The sequence below is a fragment of the Macrobrachium rosenbergii genome, chromosome 2 (assembly GCF_040412425.1).
Source record: "Macrobrachium rosenbergii isolate ZJJX-2024 chromosome 2, ASM4041242v1, whole genome shotgun sequence".
NCBI lineage: Eukaryota > Metazoa > Arthropoda > Malacostraca > Decapoda > Palaemonidae > Macrobrachium > Macrobrachium rosenbergii.
In genome coordinates, this window is record NC_089742.1 from 29,073,348 (window position 1) to 29,085,948 (window position 12,601).

Sequence of the window (12,601 nt, forward strand, 5' to 3'; positions counted from 1 at the left end):
TTATCTCTTGAAAAAGGGTCACAGTTAGGACCTGGAAGATCAAAGTATGTAAGTATTTACCAAAACAAGTTATACACAAGAATAATAATAATAATAATAATAATAATAATAATAATAATAATAATAATAATAATAATAATAATAATAATAATAATGATGATGAGTAAAAAAGCCACAATAATATAATTGATAAAATGTATTTTTAAGATACAAAAATATACAAAAAAGGGAATAAAAACAAGGGAGCTTTCGACCGTTTCCTGAAGAGGAAAGCTCCCCTGTTTTTATCCCCTTTTTGTATATTTTTGTATCTTAAAAATACATTTTATCAGTTATATCATTGTGGCTTTTTTACTCATTATTTTCGATCACAATATAGTGATGCTCCACAGATAATAATAATAATAATAATAATAATAATAATAATAATAATAGTAATAATAATAATAATAATAATAATAATAATAATAATAATAATAATATATATACATTTATCGTCATTCGATCCTCGCTTACCCTTTAAATAAAAGTATGTGTTTCTCTTAATTATTTTTTCACTGAGAAGAATTCCAATAGCTTTTCTTTCTACAAGTGTCTGAAAAATGGTGACTTTTGCATCTCAAGGTTCAATATTTATTCCTTTTTAAGATGGACCAAGTGAATTTTCTCTGTTAATCTTTGTAGGCTTTTCCCTTTAGTGCTACTTCTGTTCCTTTTTAAATTTCTCAGGTTCCCAAATTATATCTAAAACGACTCTCTCTATGATTCCTAATTTTTCACTTATTTTTCTCACTGATTTGTCGTTCATTCATTATCTTGTAACCCACTCTTTTTTTCCCCTAGTACCTGCTGCATCTATCTGTTAATTTCTCAGTCCAGTAGTGTTATTATCTCTAACGTATTTTGTATAACATAAAATTGCAATATAAATTTAATGATTATGTTAGAGTGCCAGAGAATTATAGGAATCACATTCGACATTTAATTTTCCAAGCCATGTTGTGTTCTGAAAATACAGCTTGCACCGTTAATTTTATAACCGAATCACACACACTGTTGCTTTATTTAGAAATAACTGACTTTCAATCACTGTAACAAGACAATAGTATTCTGTAACTCATTGACACCATTTTGCAGGTTATGTAATATTAGAGTAATACAAGACGACGAACCTGCTTGGTTCCCTGTCGAAGAGCTTAAGGAATACCATACAGTTGTTCCACACAAGGTAAGTCTTTGACTTGTTACAATTACTCTCTCTCTCTCTCTCTCTCTCTCTCTCTCTCTCTCTATCAAAAAAAAAATATATGTATGTATATGTATATATATATATATATATATATATATATATATATATATATATATATATATATATATATATATATATATATTTATATATATTTGTGTGTGTAGTCCTTCTATGCCACTCGTGTTTCCATAATATCGTTGAATTTTTCTTTTTTTCTGGTTCACAGTTATTTTGTTTTAATTATGTTTCTAAAACGAACAAGTGAAAGGAAGAAAATGGCACCATCGGACACTTAAACTAAACATATAGCCATAAAACTTTGACAATTAATAGTGATTGATCAATATATCTTGCTTCATACTAAGCAAATTCACCAGGTTATAAATTCGCTGAGGTATACAACTTGACAAATTTTCTCTCATCCCTATTTGAATTTTATATATAGGCTTACAAAGAAAACTTTTCAGCTAGAAATGTCATTTTCACATTTGTCGTAGATGTGACTAGCAGTTTAGCAGTAATAAGTTTGTTTTCTGGACTTTGTAAACTATTCCTGTTAGGGTCAAGATAGTAACGGAGAGTTATTCAATAGATCTTCATAACATAATAATTTGTATGCGTCCGATCCAGCAGGTACCTGTCGAATTTGAGAAAATTCAGTTCGATATGGAAATTCCATGAAACACTAATCTTTTCCTTTTCATCCAGGTGTGCCGCGTTTCTCCTGTAAGTTCTTCTGAGGAGAATGCTTGATCATTTTCCTTTTTGTTTTGCTTGAGGGCAGCTGTGATTTAGGAATTGTATTTCATATTCTTGAGAGTATTTCAGCGCTGGAAGGCTCCTTCTTACAATGAGAGTTAAAGAGCAGTTCATCAAGAATTTAGGATAATTTTGCAGGGTTTCATAGTTGACAGACACCCCTGAAAGAAGGTTAATTAGGCGTTAAATCTAATGGAAAGCCTATGTATCCTATAGATGAAGCATTTTATTGAAAAACGACAACAAATCAACCATCTGCCCACGTAACTTTGCCAAGACTAGTTTTTTTTCTCATATTAGCCAGTCCAAAAGGTTACAATGGGTGAACATATATCCGCCATTAGAGGGTATCACCTACAGTATTACTTGCCTTTACACTGGAGGTAGTATAATATTTTCTCTGTAAGGACTCTTTATCGTCCAGCTGCATTACTTTCTGTCACTGACTTTTCAGCCGTTTTTTTTTTTTAGCAGATTGTTGTTTAATGTCCCAAAGTAAAAAAACTTACTGTGATAAGGAAGTTGATTAACTCTACGGGTGTTACCCACAAAATTTCACGGCCTAGTGTATTACTCCCGAAAATCAATTTGAAAAAGTCTACGGTAATCACTCATAATATTTCATTACTAGTTTACTTCATTTTATACCATTTATTTTAGATTTATGCCAGAAGTGGTAGTTATTTAAATAAAAAACACACACGCATATGCACACATACACATAAATACAGACACATATATATAAAATTAATATGGTTTTTAAGCTTAGGTAAATAAATCATTAGCAGCATAACCAAGTTCTTCTCTTGCAGATAACAAGTATAGAACGGAAGATGTTCTGCATGAGAGAGGACGGGACGGAAGGTCTGTGTTGTCCTACAGGAGCCCCCCCTAAGGAAGATGTATAAAAGAAAACGAGTATTTACAGTTTTAGATGAAAATGGAACAAAGCCATGTACCTTTCATGGGTAACTATAGGAGACTAAAATAAGTTAAGATATCTCGAAAGGAGCAATAGAGATTGTCCTCTCTTACAGTTTAGACAGATGTATGGACGTTATTGATAAAAAAAAGGAATAGTATCCCGTATGATTTCATTTTCTAGATAGTGTACTAATCATGCGAATTAGTCAGAAAGAAGAGTCTAGCTGTCGCCTCTGAAGAAGCGCTTGCATAATACTCTCGTGAGGCTGCTTGCTTTCGTACTGTACTTTATTTAGCTTTGGACTCCAAAATCAATCGCTGTTTTATTAGTTGCGGATATATACATATGAATATATATATACACATATACATATAGGTAAAGTTAAGGTGCCTCTCATCTGTTGATGTATACGTAGTTGTCCAACGCTTTTTTTTCCTTTCTGGTTATAGTTCACATGGCATGGAAATGACGTCCCAAACATAAAAAAAAAAACATGAACAAAACAAGTCTCCTGGAAAGAAGGGAAGACAGGTAGTCAGGAAGATCAATTCTCTGTTCAAACACTACAAACTGCAGACGAGGAGGGAGATTCCAAACGACGACCCGACTGAATGTACATAGTTTCCAAATAGAATTCTATCCTCAGAGTCCTGTTTCCCGTAATGGGTAGCCCGCTGACACGATGGCTCTACCAAGGTCCTGCTAATTGCTATCAATAGTCTCTTATCGTTATCAAAGGCCTACTTCTTGTACGGCCGTGTGAGTCACCAGTCTGTGATCCTGAGTGCCATCAACTTGATTATTATGTGCTATCAAATAGATCGTTACAGAGTGCGTTGCCTTCGGCTGCTGATGGCATCAACCGAAGTTGAGAAATAGCGTTAATCATGTCGATGTGATTGCTGAAGCTTGCTACGGCGTCAGGTAGCTTTTGACGGGCATCGTCGATCTTACCGAGGGTACTGGAAAAGCTTGTTGGCTTCACTTTCCATTTTCTTTGTTGTTAATGAAAGCAAATGTATTCTCGAACGATTTTGAGGACTGATGAGTAATGCAGAACCTGTTACTTATATTTACTCCACACAAGTGGTGTTCGTCGCTGACACAACATTTCTAGACGAGCTAATAGCCAATTGCAGGTTTCAATAGCAACTGGTTCATGACAGGGGAGTAGGAAGCATTTTCCCGGCGAGGTTTTTTCGAGACTGAAATTGTATCGATATTTTCCGGCAATAATAGCTCAGATGGTAAAACCGCTCTAAGGGATCTACAAACTTACAAATCACTCAGCTCCTTAGGAGAAAGGACGTCAAAACAATAGATATAAATCAGGATTTAGGTTAAGGAACCCAAACCTAAGGATGCATATTCTTTAACCTTCCCTGGGGTTACTGGGACATGGAAGATAGGGTTGAAAAAAAAAAAGGTCATTTGATGAGTGTCATCGTAAACAGGAGAGCCGTTGTAAACCCTTCGAGTTTTTGACGGTCAATTTTGACAGCAGTTAGTAGGGCCCTGGCAGTCATAGGGACTGAAAAGGAAGTGAAGATGTTGTCATGCCACCTGTGCTGAAATGCTGATAGATAGCTGTGCCGCCGTTGTTATAAAATTAAAGTAATTTGTTACGTCATTTTTGCACAAATTCCAGCCTAACAAAGCAAAAACACTTCTTTCACTCTGTTGGATTCAAATAGAACCTGGACTTTATTGGTGTTTGTTAAAAGACGAACATACACTCTTACAAAAATATCAATTCAAGCTGCGCCGAAAATTGAGATAATTCAAATAAATAAACGTATGTATTTATATAATGATACTGCAGTTAATAACCGGTAATCAGATCAATATTCATTCGATAGCTCTTTGTAATTTTTTCAGAAACTAGGATTGTCACTGTAAACTGTTGTGATTACCATTAATACACTAAGGATAAATTCAATTAGGCAAAGAGGCATGCGAAATAGGCAACTTGGCAGTAAGGCATACCTGCAAAAAACTCACAGAATTTGAGGCTGAGTCAAAACGCTAAGGTTACAATTGACGTTCAGTATATAAACAGCGAGGGTGCTCGCGGCACGATCGTAGATTTGAATGCTTGCTGGTCGTATTACAGAATTGTAGTGAGACTTCTCATTGGCAATAGTAAAAAAGATAATGCTTTATTATCTTGTTAAAATGATTTAAACATCTACCGTTTCTGTACTCCTCAAATTTCTGCACAAACTGTATAGAATGGTATAACTGATTATGTTATGTCGATGAAATGTAACTGTTAGTATCTGATGATTTATGTCTAATTTTTTTTTATAATATGGTGCGATTGCTATATAAAAAAAAATGACCTCAAAAGAGCATCAGTTGTTACTGTGTCTTCTCCAAAATTACGTCAGAATTAAAGAGAAAGTGACACATGATTAAAGATATTACACCTATTTTATAGTTTCGCATGAGAAAAAATTGACACGAGAAATAAAGGGAAAATAACAATTGGTTGGAAAGGTTACACCAGTCATAATATAATGCATTCGTATCAGAGGAGACTGACACAAGCCTCTATTTTTCTGCAATGCGACCAGTCGGTACAGGGGAAAAAAAAAAGAGCCAAAAATAAAAGACGAAAAACAAAACTGGTTCAGTACCTGTACAGTACAGCAAAGTTCCGTGACGCTTGCTCAACTCAACCAGCGGTTTATTTTCACGACGGCTCCCTTGGACGGAAGAACTCCTTTTCGTTTTCTCGAAAAAGAAAACTCCTCCATGATAAAAAAAAAAAAAAATAAAAAAACAAAACAAACAAATAAATGAATAAATGTAAAAAAAAAAGATAAAAAAATAAATAAAATTTTCAGACCTTTGGAATCCTTTCTAGACGACGCTTCCTTTTCTCAACTGTCTTTTGCTGCTTTCTTCTTCTTCGTTTTTTCTTCGCTCTCTCTCCCTCCCTCCCTCTCTCTCTCTCTCTCTCTGTGAGATATATAATATATACCTATTAACTCTTCTTTCTCTCTCTCTCTCTCTCTCTCTGAGATATATAATATATACATATTAAAGATAAGCATCCTTGAGTTAAAAAGTGCCTCTTATTGCTTGTTTGATTGTTATTAATAACAGTTTATTACAGTTGGTTGCCAAACTCTGTTAACAAAATGTTTGTTACATACTTTAAAAAAAATGTGAAAATAAAAAAGAAATAAAACATTTTTTCTCTGAATGTTTCATAAATAAATGTTTACTTATATGGATGTATAGATATGCATAGCTCTCTAAACATGAGGTATACGCACTGCATACAACCGTGCGTGTACGAGGTATGTGGGTGTCCCGTAGATGTAGTAGACTTACGCTGTAAGAAAACGTTGTTATATCGGTTTCCACTGACGCCTCTACATTACACGAGGCAGTTACTGGAGGTTGTCGAAGTGCTCTTGCGTCCTTCCTGGGTCGTCTGACGTCATTCGTAAAGAGATGTCTGTGTGATTGTTTAATTTCCATTCTTTCATATCAAGTCCGACGTCATTCGTACGGAAATATCTGAGTGATTGTTTAATTTCCATTCTTTCATATCGAGTCTGACGTCATTCGTACAGAAATATCTGTGTGATTGTTTAATTCCATTCTTTTCTGTATCGAGTCCGACGTCACCCGTGCGGAAATATCTGGTGTGATTGTTTAATTTCCATTCTTTCATATTAAGTCTGACGTCATTCGTACGGAAATATCTGTGTGATTGTTTAATTTCCATTCTTTCATATCCAGTCTGACGTCATTCGTACGGAAATATCTGTGTGATTGTTTAATTTCCATTCTTTCATATTAAGTCTGACGTCATTCGTACGGAAATATCTGTGTGATTGTTTAATTTTCATTCTTATATATATATATATTATATATATATACTATTATATATATATATATATATATATATATATATATATATATATATATATATATATATATATATATATATATATATATATATAAATATATATATATATATATATATATATATATATATATATATATATATATATATATATATATATATATATATATATATATTAGGTCCAGTCAGCTTTCTTTTGAATGCTGCCATTTATTGAATATTTCATTATTCTATTTTTTTTCCAGGTCATAATTTTTCAAGTCTAGTGTTTTAGCTCAGGAACAGATTGGCGAGCGTGTTTAGGATTACATAAATTATATACATGAGTACATTTATGTGTGGTATACGTATGTATATTGTAAGTGCATATATACATGCATATATCCATACACATGAATATATTAGCACAACATAAACACACACACATACATATATATATATATATATATATATATATATAAGTATATATATATATAATATATATATATACAGTATATATATATATATAAATATATATATATATATATATATATATATATATATATATAAAGCTATATATATATATATATATATATATATATATATATATATATATATATATATGAATGTGTGTTTATTAATCGAGCAATATATCTTACGTTTCTGAGCAAATATATAAGACTGAAGTGACAGCAGTCTAGACACAATCTTTCTTTATCTTCGGACGAATAATGTCGGTAAATTCACAAGTATTAGACACAATGTAAATAAATATCAGAAAATAAATATCGGTAAAAAATGTCAGTAAATAGATATCAGTTCTGCTTGGGCTTCATTCTAATCTAAATATTTGATTTTGTCTAAAACAAGAATTTTTCCAAGCCTACCCTTTAACTGTAATCTGTCGTAGCCACTGGCTGTCACGAATAATCCCTTTCAATTAAGAAAGTATTTCTACAAAAGACTTATCCAAACCTGTGATTTAGTATTGAAAATAACAAAAAGAGTAATAATAATAATAATAATAATAATAATAATAATGAGTGTGCATTTTGACGTCTTTATCTCCTTGTACATAGGTTCGTGTGAATCAGATCTACTGTATTTAACAACAAATATCACGACTTTAACTTTAACACCACGTTGCTGTCATTTAGTTTGTAAATATGCAACAGTCTCATGATTCAAGTAACTATTAAACTATCAACTGTCCCTTACACCTAAGCGGTCCCTTCAGTCTTTAGCCACTTGCACACAACATAAACAGTAATGAGGAATATAAACAAATATATTTACAGAGTTAAACAGTTTTTCCTTTCGTCTAAATGTTATTTTTTTTTTTAAATTAAAGTAAGGGGACGCAAGACATGGAAAGTAACTTCTCAGTGTAGTGTGTTAGCACGTAGCTCTGCAATAATGTAATCTCTAAGGCATCACAAGTCCTTTATGCAATCCATTGTACGTTACTTTTAGTGCGAGAGGGCGCATGCTCAGTCAGGCTCCTGGAAAACAAAAGAAAACTCAAGAAACAGCCCTTTTTCGTTGTCACCTCTTTTTGGCAACCTGAGACTTTTCGGGGGGGGGAAATAAAAAAGTCTGGTGGTTCGAGGAATGAAATCACAAGCACTTACTGTATCTCCTTTTTTGGATATGTTGGGAGTCTCACGAAGGAGTGGTCTACTGTTTAAGATTTCGAAAACAGGCAACAGCGAGTATGTTCACCAAAACCAAAGCGAAAGATCTTAAAAAAAAAAAACACATTACCGTTCGTTTTCTGTTGGAAGCTAGTTCAAGTAGACTGTGCTTAGGGCTGAGACCTTTCAGTTTTAGTATTCACGACTAGTCACAGTTTTCACCGGATGTTTTTGGCTTCATGTTAATGATATAAGTGCTTACTCTAGTTAAACTGATTTCCTTTCGTGATCATGAACACTTGCGTTTTGATTTTAGCATAGACATTGGATTGCACCCTTCCCAGGAATAAAAATAAAAACCTAATGCAGCAAACCTAAGGAGCAGACCTATAGTGCTTCCATTTTAAGTTAAAATAAAGGCCACGTCCCTCTAAACGGCACAGTTGCCAAATGCTTCCAGCCATGCTAATCACCTCTGGAAGTCTCTGGGAACTCGCTGGCGGCGAGGGGGCTGTTGACTTAGCTTATCTTAAAATAGGACAGCTATAGTGACAATAACAGCCTAATCTAAGAGTAAATGAAATGCAGGTGACTCGTCTAATGAGGCTGGTGCAGGTGTCTGATCATCAACAGAAATATTTCGGAGAGGATACTATCCAGAAAAATGGAATTAAAAAAAAAATCATATATACACTACCGTGCAAAATTTCTAGATATATTTAAAAAAGAACCTGTGATAAAATAAAATCTGGGCCAAAGGTTTCTTTTTTTTGTAATGATTATTTTTTTATGCATGAAAAAAAATAACCATATATTATATCTTTTACCAAATCGCGTTCTTCCATAACAAGCTTCTCTCACTTCTAAATAGCGATGATCTTCATAAGCATTAATGATATGAGTATGAGGTGTCTATATGTATTTTCTCATCCTTACGCTATTCTGCGCTTCAGGAAAACCAAGCAATATATATATTCAAGCAGGCTGTTCGGAACAGATTCAAGAAACGTAACTTTTTATTAGTAGCGTTGCGAAATCTCTCCCTCTCATTTCCTTTTCTGAATTTCGACTTCAGTTGCTGGTCATGCTAAGAAAAATCTATTTTCTTTAACTAGGATTATTGCTTCTATTGTATTACGTCTCCAGCAAAGGGAAGAATAGCGTTTCGGAGAATACCACAGATCAAAGATGAACTTTCCCCCACCTTGAATATTAATCAAACGACGACATCGTTCAAAATCTTTTATATAACTTTTCGTCGCTCAGTGATCAAAGTCATCTCCATTAGGCTGTAAGCAACTGAAGGTCATTGCACAAGGAATTAGTCATTTTTATGTGAAGTGATGCGGAAGTTTTCTGCGTGAAAGGATATCTACTGTTGTTATTGTGAAGGAAAGTAAACATAAAACCAAACTGTCCCAGAGTTGTTTGTTGAGACTGTTGTTGAAAAAAAAATGTAAATTCGATAAAAGTAAGCTTAAGACTAAAATTAAGACGGTTCACCCTTCTCGAAAAATATCTTTAAATTGTCACCGACTCTGTTTTAATTAAGATTAGTACAAAAATTTGATCTTGTTGAGAGTTTATTTTTCTATGATAAACTTATACCTAAATTCATCTCAAATTGACCAAATATTATCCAAGGATAAAGGATTGTGTATCCGTGTTCTGAGAAAGGCAACGAAAGATGTATGCAACTGGAATAATACAAAGAAATTGATATAATGTATTTTTTTATCGTTTTCTCAAATTTCCCTGATGTGAATAATTAAGGCTTTTATTAATTTTTATCTTTATTATTATTTTTTTATTAATGTGACATATGTCCCAGGAAAAGTTGAGGTATTCAGTTATGTTTATCCTAATATGCTCTTATTTTTCATGGCGTGCGATAGCAAGAATGTTATTTCATAGGAAACAAACTGAAACTTAGTGATTTCAGATGGAAAGATATTGAAACTTGAAGCATTTATAGTTGTTACCTATCCTCAATCACCATCAAAAGTACATATGAAAGACTAAATATATATGTGTATATATATATATATATATATATATATATATATATATATATATATATATAATATATATATATATATATATATATATATATATATGTATAATGTATATATATATATATATATATATATATATATATATATATATATATATATATATATATATATATATATACATATATACACACATATGTATATGTATTGTCTTTGCTATGTGCGGAAAATCGTAATCAAACTATAATGAAAATATCCCAGTTCTTTCATCAATGGCCATTTAAAGGCATGTACAGTAGTTCATGTTCTAAAAAAAAAAAAAGATCAGACTATTTCATTAATTTTCATTCAGGTCAAAACGAACTGAAACCAAAGACACAAGGAGGACCCATGAATTCATCTCTAAAATCTTGACAATAATAATATTCTTATTTTATCAGTCCCTGATAAATCTTATTTAGCATTTTTCTCTTGTCTCTGTCTTTCATTTCACCGGTTTTGTCATCCCAGCTCTTAACTGGTCTCCTCAGAGTACTTGCTTTTTCATTACTTTTATTTATCCACTTATCTGTTCCTCGTGCTCTGCCGCCTAAAAGTCTTTAATGTAATTTTAAGTTTTCTCACCAAGCTCCGTTCGTGTTTTATCCTCCTGAAGGAAAGTGTTCATTGAAGAAGGATTATTCTGTTTTTTACTTTCCTCACTTACATCCTTCATGCACAGGTGGGCCTAACCTTCAAAAGTTTGACATCATATCAAAATGTATTGCCTACAGAATTGCGTGTTGGTCAGACATTCTGCTTATTATGTCTCTGTTTCTACTTTGTGTGTGGAAATACTGAAGCACAAATCAACACATCTACAAATGCATTTTTTCTTATTGAAGTATTTCTTGAGAAATAAAGTTGCTGAAATGACGCAATGGATTTAATTAAGAATATATATATATATATATATATATATATATATATATATATATATATATATATATATTATATATATATATATATATATATATATATATATATAAACATGCATAAATCAATCAGAATGATAGGTATCTATGCCGTGCTCTAGTGGATATCAAATGACTCCTTGTGATAAAAGAATAACTTCGAAAGAATAATAATATAAGCTTTGAAACGTTACTTCAGTACAAAAAAAAAAAAAAAAGAAAAAACTAATCGAAACGAAAGAGAAAAGAGAAATCAATTGCAAAATAAGAAAAATACATTCTATTAACTTTTTTTTATAATTTCTGCTCTTCACTTAACCTAATCAGTTCTTTATCTGTTCACTAATTACGTTTTGAAAAAGCAGGTAACGAAGTGGTATTTGACTGGTTACTCGAGCAATTGTTGTGCTGTGCTAATGTTCTCGTAGAGAAATCTCTTTAGTAATGGTATCCTCAAGATTTAGCAACCTTACTGAGTTAGTGATCTTATCATACAAATGGGAAGATTATCAACACGAATAAAAATAAATTCTTTATTGGTGTACACATATGTAGAGAACAGCCGAATTTTTTTTATTTTTTGTAAATCTGAAGTTATGTTCTGCTATGGAATTTCAGTTTGGTTTGGTTTTGCACTGAATGTAATCTGACAGGTTAAACTGCGATTGGAGAAGTAGGAATAATAATAAAAAATAATGTTATTTAAGGGTTAATACAAAATAAAATCAATTTCGTTTGCTACTCAATCCTTCAGTTTCTAAGGTTAAAAATAAATTTCTTAAAATCTGGGTTTTTCATCAACAGCCAATGAATATAAATAGATTACTTTTTAATCATTTACATGACAATTACCCTAAAACATTTGAGTTGCTGCTTCTCTCCGTAAACATTTGATCGTTTCCCAAAAACATGATGATTTTTTCTAAATGCTTCGTCCTGGATAATCTCATTTCTTTGCCTTAATTTCTCTATACATATCAGACTTCTTATAATGTGAATGAACATAAAGTGGATCGAAGCTAGTGCCATGTACGTAGACTGCTTATAGTGATAAGCAATGTTATTATGGAGTATTTTTATCGACTCCGCATTTCTTAAACTCTGATCGAACAATTCAAGTCTCCCATTTGAGTGTCCTGGATAATTTCCTTACAAAGGTAGTGATGATCAAGGCTTGTTATCAAACCCTTCACCCTCGACAGGTGTC

The 12,601-nt window shown here is 32.3% G+C and overlaps 1 pseudogene; it reads left to right on the forward strand.

The window, feature by feature from the left end:
* LOC136844440 (sodium-dependent neutral amino acid transporter B(0)AT3-like) overlaps positions 1–5,546 on the forward strand; it is a 118,430-nt pseudogene extending 112,884 nt beyond the window's left edge.
* Positions 5,547–12,601: the final 7,055 nt, after the last annotated feature.